Source organism: Falco biarmicus, chromosome 6 (assembly GCF_023638135.1).
Source record: "Falco biarmicus isolate bFalBia1 chromosome 6, bFalBia1.pri, whole genome shotgun sequence".
Taxonomy (NCBI): domain Eukaryota; kingdom Metazoa; phylum Chordata; class Aves; order Falconiformes; family Falconidae; genus Falco; species Falco biarmicus.
Window position 1 is genome coordinate 13,021,153 of NC_079293.1, and position 16,717 is coordinate 13,037,869.

General features: G+C 41.3%; 1 protein-coding gene across 4 annotated transcripts in view; it reads right to left on the reverse strand.

The window, feature by feature from the left end:
* Nucleotides 1-16,717, reverse strand: part of COL19A1 (collagen type XIX alpha 1 chain) — a 203,154-nt gene that overhangs the window by 72,419 nt on the left and 114,018 nt on the right. The window lies entirely within an intron of this gene.

Consider the following 16,717-nt stretch of genomic DNA (forward strand, 5'->3'; position numbering starts at 1 on the left):
ATAAAGTGAAATTTCAGCTTTGTTCTTTACAGGTGAGAGCCCTGATCTGCAGGAAACCACTCATGGTCTGCCTTTCATGATGCTGATCGATGCTGAGGGGAAACAAGATGATGATGGCAAGGTGGAAAATCCCTGTTCCTTACACCCTGCAGGTCACCAGGGACCTAGATGCCAGGGACTTAGAAGCAGGAGGATTTGGAGCCCTTCAAGTTGAAGAAAGAACCAAACAAGGGTTGTGGGGGTGTTTCATTCACTGGGCTGTGCCACATAACATGTACACTGCCACCACGATTTTATGAATGTCCTCAGTCAGTCAGTCAGTGTGTTTTAAGGGGAGTGTGAAAAAAAACCCAAACAAACCACCACCTCAGCATATTTGGAGTGCCAAATTCCTGGGTCTTAACTAGCCAAGACATACATTATGTGCTGAGCTGTTTAATCCTGCCAGTACTTGCACATGCAGGGCTGTAACTGGGGCAGCCCAGGGTAAATTCTCAGAACCAGAATATGGTATTAGGTGCCTATATTGAGCTCAGGGGTGTAGTGCCCCTTACCACCCACCCCCAGCATGTCCTCTGCTGCGTTGGTAACGCTGTCCATGCAGCCCTGTGACAAGCCAGGGCTGGGAACTCATCCAGGCTAAGGATGGGCCACAAAAAAGTAAAGTTGTTTTTGACATTGATCCATTCATCGATGAAGTTCGCTGGGCAACTGAGTAGCTTCCCTGGCCCGACAGAGGCACAGTACCAGGAAAGGCACAAATGCACAAGGGGGCTGCTGTTAGTTAGATCTAGACTTTTGGACTGATCTCTAGTTCAGTAATACAGATGGAAACTATTTCCTGATTTTTTTGAAAAACAGTAAACTTTCCTTAGAAGGTATGAAAACCAGACTGGAGGTAATAATGTAAGTAATAAACAAAGACAAATTGCTTCATACTTTTAAAATAGTCCCTCTGAGTTATAATGACCTGCACTGTTGACTTCTTAAAGCACCTTCCTTTTCCTGTTTGGACTTAAAGTATCCTGAGGATGACACTTAAAATCTCAGCAGTCTAAACAAAGTATCAAGGAAGTGTCAGGGGGAAGGCGGCAGGGCTTTGACTGGCAGATACAACTGTGAACGAGGTGTTAATTACACAAGGAAACATGGAATATGTTGGGAGGGCAATCTCTATTTACATAGATGAGCTAAAATGTGATTTATGACACTTTGCAAAGTCATAACTTGACAAACTTTCTGAAAAATCAGTTATAAAAAAATAAAAATTGGGGTAGTGATTTTTCACTGTCATTTAATTACAGAACACCTACCTGGTGAAACACAGAAGAAACACTTGCCCTACCTTTTATATCATTAGTCATTATACTATGTGCCATGTGTACAAAAACCTTTAGAACAATCACACAGATCAATATGAAGCATCAGCTTTTTCTAGATGAACACTTTTTTCCCCATACAAGCATCCTTCTAAACTGTCTGATATTTTAACACAAAAATATGTAAAAAACCACTACCTTTAATTTAAGAGATTTAAATATTAGGGGTACAGACAGCTCCACCTACTTGCCAGCACTGCTTCTCTATGACTTCCCAGCACCAAGTTAAAATACATACTATAGTATAAGAGTGTAAGTAAAGTAGTTTATGTTTTTGTTTAGGATAATTAAAAAAATTAAAAGAATGTTTTTGGTAAGTCCATTATGGCCTCACCCTGAGCAGACTGTGAATTAGACTGCGACTAAATATTTACAGTTTGATTCTGACTCTTCCTTCTGGCAAAAACTAAGTTGTGAAGTTGTGGAAAAACATCTTGGTGCCCTCTCTGGTTCAGAGAATGGGCTTAAGCAGAGAGTCACAGCTCTCAGCTCCTGCTCAGCAGCAGTTCTCCACAGCCCCATGAGAGCTGTACTTGCTGCCGTACTGCTGTGCATGGGGCAGGCAGCCAGCACAGGAGGCCTATCACCTTTATTTAGTTGAGTTCACTGAGCAAATACTAAGGTTATAGAACCACTCAAAATATAGATAAATCTTCTAAGCATCACATTCTTTAACTACATAAAAATGTATACCACCTACACTAACTTAAAAAAGCTAAGTGGTGTCAACAAGTTGTCTAATGCTACTTAGAATAATATCTAAAGAAAAGAAAACCAAAACAGCTGCTGGTTATTTCCTTTGTGCTGCATACATTTTTGCTGGCAATCAATGTGATAGGAAGTTGTGTAAATGTTACTGATATTGTATCCTGTCCCTTTGACTCATGAAATACCTGTCCTCAACTAATTTGGACAGTCAACTACTTTCCTCTTTTCCATAGGGTAAACTTCACCTATGATACACACACAAATCATTCAAATAAGAACTGCTGGGTTAGGGGGAAAAAAGATAAAATATTCAAAATAAAAGAAACGAGAAATTATATATGCCTCAGCAAACCCCAGCTGAAGTATGTGGTCAACTGTGTCTTTATTTCCTCTCTTCCTTTGCCTGTTTCGTTCATCAAAATGACTTGAGCTTTGCCTTACATTAGATGGAAAGCTCTTCAGAAGAGAGGCTCTGTGCATCCTTCCATAAGTTTCTATTCTGATTCTGACTGCTGCCCCCGGGCACTGCTGCAGGTCCAATGCACAGCTCAAAAATTCAAAGTCTGTATTGTAACCCTGTACTGTATCACGTTGCATCCATCTATTCGCATATCTCTAACTACAGAAGAGTAAAATAGCTAATCCTAGTGTCTAAAAATAAGCTGTGGATTATTTTAGGATAAAAATCAAGCAGAGTTATATAGGAACGCTGACATGATTTATGGAATAAATAATTTAAAGAACCCACGCTTGGGTACAAAGGGAAAAGTTCTTAAAATAAGCCCGTGTGAATTTTCAAGGGAAAGTGCTAATTAGCAGCTCCTGAAACACATCATCACATTTCAAAACAAGAACTGGTTCTAGAGAAAGCAGGAAGCTGGGCTTTAGTGTCTTAACTACTACAGTTATTATGCAAGGTTAATGAGGTTTATATAACTTGTTTGCCAAGCTAAACTAAGATGCTCTTGAATAATCCTCAAAATCAGACTGACAAACGGACAGATATAACCAAAGTGGGAGGCAGGTGGGAAGTTAACACTCCCAACTCAGAGCGTCCAGCCCATGGACAACCTGCCAGCCCCTTGGGTACCCAAATGCAGCCATGTGAGCAGAGCTCTGGGCAGTTAAAAGACTGTTTCTCCAGATCCCCAAAGTTGCCACCAAGCAGCCAGACCCATCCCAGTGCCTATGCTAATTCAGAGTACAGAAAAGAGGCTTTCCTTTGTTTCAGTCCTCTAAGATGATACGCCTAGTCCACATAAACTTCCCAGTTTTCCCTATCTATAGTCACAAACCAGTGCTCCTGGCAGTTCACATGGAGTTTACAGAGCTCCAGCCAACTCTAACCCAGAGGAAACCCAGCCCAGCCCAAAGCTGGTGACAGTCTTCTGCTCCCTATTTTACCAGAAAAAAAGCTTGCCACACTGCTATTTTAGGGGAATGAAGGGAGATGTCACATGGTGGTATCAATAAGAAAGTCAGATCAAGAGCTAATTGGAAACAGAAGATTAAAATTATTCACAAAAATCAGAGCAATCACCCATCCAACCCAGTTACTCAACAGTACATCCACCAATTGGTTGTGGGACAGGATAACGTTCGCCAGGATCTCAATCAACTATTTGACAGATCACAAAGTGAAAATCACAAAACTATAACAAATGCACAGCCTAAATACAGAGTCATTTTCCATTACAGGTTTAGCCAAAAATTTGAGAATTTTTAAAGGGGGCTTTGACAGTTAACACTGCTGTTAAATAAGAGTTTTGCCATTAACTTTGGCAGTGTCATAATTGCACTGGTTTTAGGTGGGTTTTTTTAATCCTTAGAAATCTCATAGTTTGGACATTTTCTTTCATAAATTGGAAATCTTTGTCACAGTCAATGAAACCTTTCTTAATTTCAGTAATACAGTGTTAGGATTTGAATGTACAATTCCTTCTTCAATCCTATTAACCTTAGCCCCAGCCTTGGGGATGTATTATGGTAACCACTGTATTACAACTTAACCTCTGTATTAAATGTTAAAACTGAATAAATTCACAGCAAATAAGGCCAGAAGGCAAGAAATTAAGCTGTTTGCAGAAAACAAGTGAAAGTCTGTCCCTCATATCCCATTAAAGCCTTTCACAGAAACACGGCTCAGAAGAATAGAGCACACAGACCCTAATCCCCTGTTCTGGAAGAAAAGTCACTAAGGAGCAACTCGCTAATGCAGAAGCATTCCTGCACTCAACCTTGGCTTTCCAATTTTAGGAATGATTTTCAATAAACTCTAGTTTCTTCATTTCATAAAATGCTAAAAGGCAGCGCCTAGCCAGACTATGTAATATTATTCAAATGCATTTAACAAACATCAAAAGAAATCCTTAAACAGGCGTAGCAGTGCCAAGAAGTGAAATGCCACAACCTATTTTGCCAACAAATCCCTACACAAAACCCATGATAACTTTTCAAGTGTATTCACAGAAGCATGTTGCAATTCCAAAATAACTTGTAGAAATATTTCCAACTACATTTAGATGTTTTTATAATAGACATACTCATTTTTAATTATGAGAAATATTTTCTTATTTTCTTATGTTGCTATGCCTTTTGCTAAGAGACATTAAAAGAAACACTGATAATAGAGTATTTGGCAGGGAGCCTGAAAATTCTAAATGAGATCTTAAAAGTGAAATAATTCTGTTATTCCAATAAAAGTTACATTTTTGGATAACTTCTCCAATGGAAAATAACAAAGAAAAAATGATAGTACTTTTTTCTAATTGACAAATCTGTCTTTAACATTCTACATTACAACCTTTTTCATCCCATTTATTAAATGCCAAAATGGGGGAAAAAAATTAAATTATGTAATTTTTTTTTTTTAAGCTGTATTCTACCTTACTGGTTATTATCTCCACTTTTAAGGTAGAGACATTCTGGTAGAAAAACCCAAAGTTATCTCCCTCTTTTACATTAAGCATTTTTAGATTGTTAAATACCTGAGTGAACAAATGTGCGGCACTCCAACTTAAAGACAGAATCAGACTGGAGCTCTGCATACTTAAAAACAACTTACATCAAAGTCAGGAAAGACTGAGAAGATTAAAAGAGATTCCAAAATGCCAGACCTGTAGCTGTGAAAAATACTGTTTACACTGTGCCAGGATCCTGACCAACTATGCAGTAATTATTGTTGCTCTGGAAAGCTTGTTTTACAATTGGTTAAGTACAACATTTACTCACTGAACTAGAAGATAAATTATGTCAAAGTAATATTTAAGTCCTATAAACCAGATAAAGGCAATCTGAATTTAAATTAAATTTTATGTCACTAAATAATTATGTTAAGAAAATCTACAGCTCCCTGCCCATTTAATTACTTTGGAAGATTTTCTACTGTGTCATAATAATTTTATTCATGCTCGATTAGAAAACCTTGTAATCTTAGAGAGTAAAGTTACTAAGATAAGGCAAATTTCTCAAGGTCCCACTCCCAATACATAATTTTAGTGAGATCAATGCTGAAACTTCTAGAAGTGACAATCCAAAGCACTCTCAGTTTTATGAGGTGTTTAATTTATTACTAATATAATGCTAAAATAACTTCTTCTTAAGTGAAGTATTTGGTATTATAAACACAACAATTGGAAATAAGGAAGCTGTTCCGAAAATATTTACATCAAGACACCTGCAACTTCCCAAGGAATACAGAGTCAGGAATATGGCTGTGGTACCATAGAAAAATTTTAAATATTTGAACTGTCAATTTCACTGGAACCAGGGAAAAGACCACGGCAGAGAATGAGTCTGTTTAAATACATATGAAACATTTAAAATAATCTTATTAACACATGACAATGAGGTTGTTGGCAGCTATGCTGAGAATAAGCTAGAGCTCGTTAAAAAATCACAGAATCACCTGGACTGGAGGGACCTCATGAGATCATCTAGTGCCACCTCCCTCCTCAAGCAGGGTCTATTGTCCAGCACTGTGTCTACTTGATTTCTGAACATCTCCACAGATGGAGACTCCACAACCTTTCTGGGCAACCTGTATAAGTATTTGACCGCCCTCACAATAAAAAAGTGTTTTCTTGTGTTCAGATGGAATTTCCTGGTTTTAAATGTGTGTCTGCTGCCTCTTGTCCCATCACTGGCTACTACAGAGGAGAATCTGGCTGCCTCTTCTTCATCCCCTCACATCAAGTATTTATACACACTGAAAAGATCTCCCTTAGCGTTCTCTTCTCCAGGCTGAAGAGTCTCGGCTCTCTCAGCCTCTCCTTTTATGAAAGAAGCTCCAGTCCCTTTAATCTGCTTTGCATCCTTGTGCTAGATCCACTTCAGTAAGTCCATGTAGTCTTCACCAGTGCTGAGCAAAGGGGAAGGATACCTCCCCTGACCTGCTGGCAACGCTCTTCCAAATGCAGCCCAGGATATTGTTGGCCCTTTTGTACCACAAGGGTGCATTGCTGGCTCATGGTCTGCTTGTTGTCCAGCAGGTACTTCTCCACAAAGCTTCTTCACAGATAATTTGCTTCCAGTGTATACTGATACCTGGGGTTATTGATCCCTAGATGCAGGATTGTGCATTTCCCCCTTGTTAAACTTCATGTGATTCCTCTTGCCCTAGTTCTCTTCTACATTCTGCTCCATTGTCTGGGTTGTTCACGAAGGTGCTGAACAGTACTGGCTCCAGTACTGGGCCCTGGGGTATACCACTACTGACTCATCTGCCATCTAGACTTTGTGCCACTGATCACAACCCTCTGGGCCCAGTTGTTCAGCTGGTCCTCAATCCACCTCACCATCTATTTATCTAACCTGTACTTCATCAGCTTGTCCATGAAGTTTATGAGATGAAGTCAAGTTAGCTTTGCTAAAGTGGAAGTCAACATTACCCACTACTCACCTTTCATCCACCGAACCAGTTGGCTCATTCTAGAAGGCAATGTAGTTGGTCAACTATAATTTCCCCTTCATGAGCCCACACAGACTATCCCAATCACCTTCTTGTCAGTTATGTGCCCTGGAAATGATTTGAGGAGGACTTCCTCTATCATATTCCCAGGGACTGAGGTGAGGCTGGCCTGTAGTTCCCCAGATCTTCCTTCTTGAAGCGGTATTTGTTCTTTTCCAGTCTTCAGGAACCTCTGTCAGTCACCACGACCACCCAAAGATAATCAAAAGTGGCCCTGCAATGGTATCAGCCAGCTCCCTCTGCACTTGCGGATTCAACCTGTCAGGCCCCATGAACTTACAGAGCTGTGTCCTCCATCCAAAGCCGTGTGGGTGCAAGGCTGACAGCAAACGGTTACTTCAGTAGTGCCTGGGTCTTGTGCTTTGTGACCATCATTTTTAAGGAAGTGTATGCTGGACAGAAGAAGTTTGCTGGCCTCTTCTTTGTTCCCTTCTGCATGAACTGCTCTGCAAACTGCTGCATATCTGTTGGCTGCTTCTGTTATCACTACACAAACTGCTGCATCATCTGGCTGCTATCCAGTCCTCTTCCTGGCACAGGCTAAAAGTGTGCTCGACCCTCCCTAATCAGGGGCCAGCTAGAACAGAGGCTGCAGGCACCCACTGATCAAGGACAGCTGATGGAGTTCGGTAGAAGCCACTAGAGCTACCCTTACCCTAGCCCTACCCGGCAGCAGCAGGCACCCTGTTTTCTCAGAGGTTTCCCAGAAGTGCCCAAATCCCAGAAAAAGTACCCAGAAGCTCAAGAAGATACCAAGATAATATCAAAGAAGCAGAAACCGCTGCAGAAACTGCTGTGTATGTGAGCTGTGTGCTGGGCCTGGCTCTTCTATAGGCCAACTGAAAATGAAAAATGACCATTTCTAGATGTCACAATATAGCTGTATAACACAGTTGCTTTGATGCTTCTCATTAAGAGCATTTTTGGAATTCACTGAACTATTATATTAAAAAAATAAATCATTTTCAGAAAAAATAGTATTTATAAAAAATGCATCAAGTTCAGGGAAAATCCCTTCTACAAAGATATCCAAGTGAAATTAATTTCCAAAACCTTTAGAATTATATTTTGGAAATACATGTTTCACTTCACTGCATTGAGCATAGTAAAGGCAGAGTCTGGAAAAGTCCATGAAGTCTGTAATTGCAAGTGGTAGAAATTTTTAAGAAAGTATAGCAACGTGACAAAATTAAAGACTTTAAAAAAATCTTTACACGGGCAGCATGAATTACTTGAATTTTCTCAAAAAGAAACAGAATGGTGATTTGATTACAAAGAAAAAAACCCTTTAAATATCTCTTTAATGTAAAGCAGACATTAAAAAAAACAGTTGTTGGAGGCTTAAGCTACATGCCCAAGTGAAAAATAAAAAGCACATTTTGAAATGTGAAATTGGCTAGAAACACTGAAGAAATCAAGGAGACTTGTGAAGTCTATTTGCAGATGTCTTTCAGGTGGAAACTGTACTTCTGTGAAAGAAAATACTTAAATAAAGGGCAGGAATATTGAGAAAAATAATAAAGTCCTGCATAACACAGGCAGCCAGGAAGATGGCGTAGTTGTCCATTGTGGTTTAAATTCCACACTGCTAGGTTAGCACCCAATCTTTCTAACTTTTGCTGGTCAGTAATATTGGACCAGGGACTTTCCTGAGTAACTTGTAATTACCTTCAGAAGCTCCTGATGTCATTCTGAGCACTGGTGTAATAGTATCAAGTTGCCGCAGCAGTAACATGCTGTTCTGAATGCCTGAAGCCAACAAGAGGGACACTGAAAAGTTACGTATGAATGTAGTGCCCGCAGAATGGTCTAACATTTCTCATACAGGAGTGAGGGAAAGGGAACAAGTAGCTGTTTCTACTGGCCCACTTCTCCCAGTGACCAGAACTAAACCCAAAGAATCCTTCTTAGCATGGTCTTATATCTAACACAAAGCACTCCACCGAAGACAATAAAACTAAAAAAATTATACAAAGTCACTAGTGGTACAGCAAGGAGAAACACTGGCTTTTTATAAGAACAGTCAAGGTTTGAGGACTCCTTGCACCCACAGGAACACACAATGCTGGCTAACACATGAGTGGAAGAGGGTACTAGCAAAAGGAGAAAAAAAAAGGGCAGTACGTGTTCACACAAAATTTAACTAAGCTTACTCAAGACATTGTCACAACAAAGATGACCTTTACATGAGTGCTGTATACGTCTCAGGTTGGTTAAGAATCAGAAACAAGTTCACTGTGTGGTCTCTGGATATAGCCAGATTATCATGTAGCTACTATTTCTTCTGCCAGAACCATTGTTTTCCTCTTCTAAGTAACACCGTAAATAAGAATGCACCATGTATACCTTTTTTTTTTTTTTTTTTCCCTTAATAGAGCTACAGCAAATACTAAGTAGTTCCTTTGGAACAGATACAGAAGAACAGCAGTAAACAGAAAGCCGATTGCTTCACTTTAGCTCACAACTCTGTTGCTGCTTTTTTATGGCTCTGCAAAGGAAACAAGCTATCTAAGTCTGAAGATCATTATTTGTGCCTCATGAAGATTGCTTACTTCTGCATAAGCTAGCTATGTGCAAAATGAGAAGACATAACAAAGGAGATGAGAGGAAAAGGAGTCAAAATCTTCAAAGAATGGGAACTAACGAGTTTACTCTTATAAATATCACTAACATACTTGCTAAATGCTAGACTATTAATGTGTTGGTTTATTCAGAAAATAAATATTTATACATTTTGCTACTACAGCAGTATGAAAGTAGTAATATGCATAAGAATCCAATTTTTATTTATCACTGCACTAGTTGTTCTCCATGACTGCACTACTTAAAATTTTAAGTGAGTTCAAAATTTTCTCTTAAGCAAAACCAAAAATAGATCATGCATCCTGATACAGGATCCTTTAATGCTGCACTGATCTTATCAAAGAGCTTTCAGGGCTTCATCTCTATCATTATGAATGATCTCCCTACAGTATATTTCTGTAAACATATCACATTAGCGTACACTGTTTTCTGCACACTCTTCTGTCCTTTGGGCTCTCTGGAAAGCATCCAGGGAGATTAACTCTGACAGAAGACATTTCAGACACTTCTGTCATCAATTTCCATTGCTGACTTATTTGCGTACCATCACTTCAATGTGTAAGAACCTAAACTGCTCTTTTTGACGTGGCAGCAAGATCATATCCCAGTATGATCGTACAGCAGTAATACATCATATCACTAAGCCACATAATGTAACTTATTTAGTATTTTAATAATTATTTGTTAACTCAAATGATACCATATAACTTTATCTACAGTGTATCCGTTGGATAAAAGCTATTATCACTTTATTTGAAATCAAGTATTCATCCCCCTTTACTCTTGAAATAAATAACCCACAGTCATCATCTAATTCAGCGATGTTGTAAATTTGTGCTTGTAAGCCAATTTCACACATATGTCAATAAGTATTTTAAGGTTTGTATAACGTTGAACTAAAAATCTACAATTCAGTTAATCTTTATGTTTATTATAATTACACAATGGCACGCAATAATACTTATTCTACTTCCATAATAATTACTATATGTATTTTTGCTATGTAATTTTTGATGCAGATTTATTCCTGTGAGGTGAAAGAAATACTACTACCCAGACTTACTCCTCTTAACAGGGAAACATTTGTCCTAGTTACCTCTATAATGAACACAGGGAGATGAGTGCTCACTCTGGGACAGGGTCCCACCTTTGGTATTTCTTAGTAGTTCTAATATTAAACTTAATCTTGGATGACCTCTGATCAGTGTAGGTGGGGTGATGAGCTCTGACTCAGTGTAGGCAGGGCCAGGAGTGAAGGCAGCTAAACCCCTCACACCTACAAAAGTAGCCCCCAGGGCGTGTGGCAAACCAAGCAGGCACACAGGGCATGGTGCAGTAGCTTGCGCAGCAGCTCGTGCAGGAAAGGTGCTGTCCCCCTAAGAGCTCAGAGAGAAGGAGGTCCAGTAATGGTCATCGCCCCCCTCCAGAAGAAACCTAGCCATGGCTTTCACTCAGCCAAAAGCCAGCACCAGATGGAGCTCCCATGAAAACGTGCAGCTTTGCAGGTCACAGGCTGCAGGGAGTGCCTGAGCTTGTCATTGCTACCAGAAAGCAGCAGAGATAACAAATGTGTGAAGTGTGACCAGGTGGATGATCTGCTCAGCCTGGTGGTGGAGCTGAAAGAGGAAGTAAAAAAGTCAAGGATGCAGAGGAAAGCCCGTCCAGGTTGGAGGAGCCAGGGAGAGTCGGTCGACCCCACACATCATGACCAGCTCTGCTAGAAAGACCAGAAAGGTGGTTGTCATCGGCAACTCCACTCAGAGGAATGGATGGCCTGGTGTGCCAACTGCACCCAACCCACAGGGAAGTCTGCTGCCTCCCTGGGGCCTGGGTGAGGGATGTCATGAGAAAACTCCCTTGTCTGGTACTGCCCTCTGATTACTGTCCCTTACTGGTCTTCCAAGTGGGCAATGATGAAGTCCAAATGACACAATGCCTGAGGGCAATGAAGAGAGACCTCTGGGCCTTGGGGTGACTGGCTGAGGGATCAGGAGCGCAATGAGTTGTTTTCTTCTGCCCTGCCAGCCAGCTGCAGGGAATGACGGGGCACGTAATTGGAAGATCACACAGATCAATACCTGGCTCCGGGCCCCATGTCAGTGGCTGCATTTTGGGCTTTTTGATCAGGGGTCAGTTTACACAGCACCAAGTCTGCTGGCAACAGATGAGGTTCACCTGTCTTGAAAGGGGAAAAGGATTTTAGGTCAGGAGCGAGCAGGGCTCATCAAGAGAGCTTTAAACTAGATTCAAAGGGGGAAGGGAATAAAACCAAGCTTGTAGAGATGAAGCTGGGGGTGGCTTGCCAGGGTTGGAGGCAAGAACAATAGCACAGCTGAAGTACATCTATGCCGATGCTCAATGCATGGACAACACACAGGAGGAGCTGGAAGCCGTCATGCAGCAGGAAGACTATGACATCATGGAAACATGGTGGGATAACTCGCATGAGTGGAGTGTTGCAATGGATGACTACAAACCCTTCAAGAGGGGATAGGCAAGGAAGGAGAGGCAGTAGGAGAGGTGAGGTCGCTCCATATGTCGGGGAGTGTTTTGACTGTCTAAAGTTGAATGATGGTAACAACAAGGTTGAATATTTACAGGTAAAGACCAGGGGGAGGGCCATGTCAGTGAGGGTGGATACCCTGGTCTGTTACAGACCATCCAACCAGGATGAAGAGACAGACAAAACATTCTACAAGCAACAGGGAGAAGTCTCAAGATCGCTAGCCCTTGTTCTCATGGGGACTTCAACCTACCAGATGTCTATTGGAAATACAACACAGCAGATAGGGAACAGACTGGGAGGTTCCTGGATTGTGTGGAGGATAACTTCTTGACACAGCTGGTGAGTGAGCCAACCAGGGGAGATGCCCCACTGGACCTGCTCTTTACAAACAGGGAAGGACTGGTGGCTGGAGGAAATCTTGGGCACAGTGATTATGAGATGATAAGAGTTTTCAGAGAAGGAGGGAAGTCAGCAGAACTTCTACCTTGGACTTCCAGAGGGCCAAATTTGGCCTGTTTACGACCGTGTCTGACAGAGTCCCTTGGGACACAGATCTGAAGGGCCAAGGGGTCCAGAAAGGCTGGATACTTCTCAAGAAGGAAATCATAAAGGTGCAGGACAGGCCACCCCCACATGCCAGAAGACAAACCAGCAGAGAAGACAACCAGCCTGGCTGAACAGAGAGCTTTGGCTGGAACTCAGGGAAAAAAGGAGAGCTTACTACCTTTGGAAGAAGGGGCAGGCAACTCAGGAGGACTCAAGGATGTTGCACGGTTATGCAAGGAGAAGATTAGAGAGGCAAAAGCCCACCTACAACTGAGGCTGGCCACTGCCTTAAAAGATCAAAAAATGTTTTTACAGATACATTAGAAACGAAAAGGAGGGCCAAGGATAATGTGTACCCTTTATTGGATGTGGGGGGGAACATTGCCACAAGGGATGAGGAGAAGGCTGATGCACCCAGTGCTTTCTTTGCCTCAGTCTTTGACAGCAAGTTACTCTCTGGGTAATCAGCCCCCTGAGCTGAAAGACAAGGACGAGGAGGAACAGAATGAAGCCTCCACAGTCCAGGAGGAAATGGTTGGTCACCTGCTGCTCTACTTAGATACACAGAAGTCTATGGGGCTGGATGGCAACCAAGGATATCCAAGGATTGAGCTGACAGAGGAATTCACCAAGCTACTCTCCATCATTTATCTGCATTCATGGCAAACTGGAGAGCTCCCAGAAGCCTGGAGGTTAGCCAATGTGATGCTCATCTACAACAAGGGCAAGGAGGAGTATCCAGGAAACTACAGGCCTGTCAGCCTGACCTTGGTGCCAGGGAAGATTATGGAGCAGATCATCCTGAGTGCCATCACGCAGCACATGCAGCAGAACCAGGGAATCAGGCCCAGACAGCATGAGTTTATGAAAAGCAGGTCCTGCTTGACAAACCTGATCTTCTATGACAAGGTGACCCACCTAGTGGGGAGACGCTGTGGATGTTGTCTACCTGGACCTTAGTAAAGCCTTTGACACCATCTCCCACAGCATCCTCCTGGAGAAACTGGCTGCTTATGGCTTGGATGGGTGTGCTCTTTGCTGGGTAAGAAGCTGGCTGGCTGGCCAAGCCCAGAGTAGTGGTGGAGTTACATCCAGATGGCGGCTGGTCACAAGTGGTGTTCCCCAGGGCTCAGTGTGGGGCCAGCTCTGTTCAGTATCTTTATCAATGAGCTGGATGAGGGGATCAAGTGCACCCTCAGTAGTTTGCAGACACCACCAAGTTGGGGGGAACTGTTGATCTGCTTGAGGGCAGGAAGGCTCTGCAGAGGGATCTGGACAGGCTGGGTCAATGGGCCAAGGCCAGCTGTATGAGGTTCAGTGAGGCTCAGTGCCGGGTCCTGCACTGGGGTCACAGCAACCCCACACAGCGCTACAGGCTTGGGGCAGAGTGGCTGGAAAGCTGCCTGGTGGTAAAGGACCTGGGGGTGCTGGCTGATGGCTGGCTGAGCGTGAGCCAGCAGTGTGCCCAGGTGGCCAAGGCGGCAAACAGCAGCCTGGCTGGTATCCAAAACAGTGTGGCCAGCAGGACTAGGGAACTAATTGTTCCCCTGTACTTGGCACTCACCTCAAATCCTGTGTTCAGTTTTGGGCTTTCAAGAGGGATACTGAGGTGCTGGAGCGTGTCCAGAGAAGGGCAACGAAGCTGGTGAAGGGTCTGGAGCACAAGTGTTATGAGGAGCAGTTGTGGGAGGTGGGGTTGTTTAGCCTGGAGAACAGTAGACTCAAGGGGGATCTTACTGCTCTCTACCTGAAATGAGGCTGTAACGCAGGTGGGTGTCAGTCGCTTCTCCCAGATAACAAGCCACAGGACAAGAGGAAATGGCCTCAACTTGTGCCAGGGGAGGTTTAGATTGGATATTAGGAAAAATGTCTTCACTGAAAGGGTGGTCAAGCATCGGAACAGACTGCTCCAGGGATGTGGTAGAATGATCATTGGAGTTGTTTAAAAGATGTGTAGACGCAGTGCTTGGTAACATGGCTTAGTGGTGGACTTGGCAGTACTGCGTTAACGGTTGGACTTGATGATCTCAAAGGTCTTTGCCAACCTAAATGATTCTATGACGTAACAAAATCCCACCTAGAACAGTCTAGAAATGAAAATGCAGGCTCAATTCAAAGAGGGAAGAAATCCACTGGCATGGCTTTTTTTCTTCCCTTCCCATCTCAGTACTGCTCATTTCCTAAGTCACTAGATCGAACATGAGCCTTCTACATGTTTCTTTCAGTTTTTGACAATATCACCATTAACATTGTTAATCTTCCTCTTTATAGCTTTATGTTTATATGGTTCTTTATATCTTGCTTTAATGTGTATTGAGGAGTCTCAAACATACACCCTTTATGTTTCTACTCTCAACTCATTATTAATCTAAGCCTAATTGTCAAAGGAGCTGAACAGTTAAAAATGCTCCTGATGTAAGTGGAAATTAAGCTTTGAATTTAAAAAGTACAATGCAAATGGGAAGTTTTAAAAACATAATGATGTTTTCAAAGTGTTGTATAAAAATTGAATAGATATTTTCAAATGTTTTGGAGTAAGTTTTTCTCCTAGTATGTTTTACTTCCAGTCTGCAAAATGGGCACAGTATCACTTTCAGATCTGAACAACATGATGAAAATTAATCAGTTACACACTCAATATTATGCCTCAATCTTCAGAAGATAGTCCATGACAAAACCAATAACTTCATATAATGTGAAAGATTTGGAGGATCTGCTGAAAGTAGAACAGAGGAACATGAGATCTACAATTAAATAAAAAGGAATAATGTTTAATAGCCATTACATGTGCAGCGTCCTGTTTGTCATTAAACAGAGCTGAGATCTTGTTACAAACAGTATGTTATTATGTAATTAAATGTGTTGGAAATGCAAGTGCACATGGGAGTTGAATTAAGATTGCAAACTATGTTATTAATGCTTGGGTGGGGGTAGCTAGCAGCAGCAGTATTGTGAGCATCTCACCATTAGAAAGATCAAGACAGATGCTGAAGCTTTACAGTCTGCTGTTCCCATTGTTTGGCTCAAGGCAACTGCGTGCATGGCCAAGATTATAAGACAATCAGTGCTCCTGTTTTTCTAGATATTGGAGTGAGACAGCAGTTCAAATTCATGTGCCAATAGGAAATGTCTATGATGAATGTCAACCCCCTAATTCCCACTGCAAAATAGCAAAGAAAAGTATTTCCAAATTCATTTATCCACCATTATATATAATACAGTGTGCTAACTCTGAATTTTTGCCTCAAAAAATTAGTTCAAAGAGCAATGTCTCTAAAACACAGCCACTTTTATAAATGTTCCTAAGGAAGAACTAAGAAACTGTCTGTTTCTTCAGATTCAGTACTCCACAGAAAAACTCTAAATATGCTAAAACTGAATATCCATAGCTTTTCTGTATCCTGGATATTTAATTACATAACAGTAATAGTAATTACAAAATCTTTAATAGCATGATAGCATTTTAATATACTACTAAATATGCTTTAATAGCATATTCACCACATAACTTTTGATTCTCCCTTACTACATTGACTTTTCCTGAATGAATTCTCAATCCTTACTGTGAAACTTAAATAACCTGAGGTTTCAAATTTTCATGTTCAACTTCAGTGAAATTTAGTACTATTTTTATATATTAAAAAACAATAAAAAACATAGCTTTGGGGCCTATACACCATTAGTTTCTTAGTTCAAGAACTGGTCTTCTGTTATTATTATTTCTATTACTGGAGTTGCTAATCTGGCTTTTAATAATTCACTGTAGTTGACTAAGATTAATGATGAGTAATACCAAATTCTTCCACTACAGATAATTTAACTGAGATACTAAATATCAAGTTGCCTAAACAAACCAAGAATTACTGAGACACCCAACTCTGAAAACACAAGCTGGACACAATTTAATTCATAAAATACTGAAATGTTTGAGTCTGAATATCTTCCCAAACTTTTAGGAACAGACTAGACTATACGCTGTCAAAACTGAATTATTTCTTGTGATACTGCAATCATAAATATTCATTA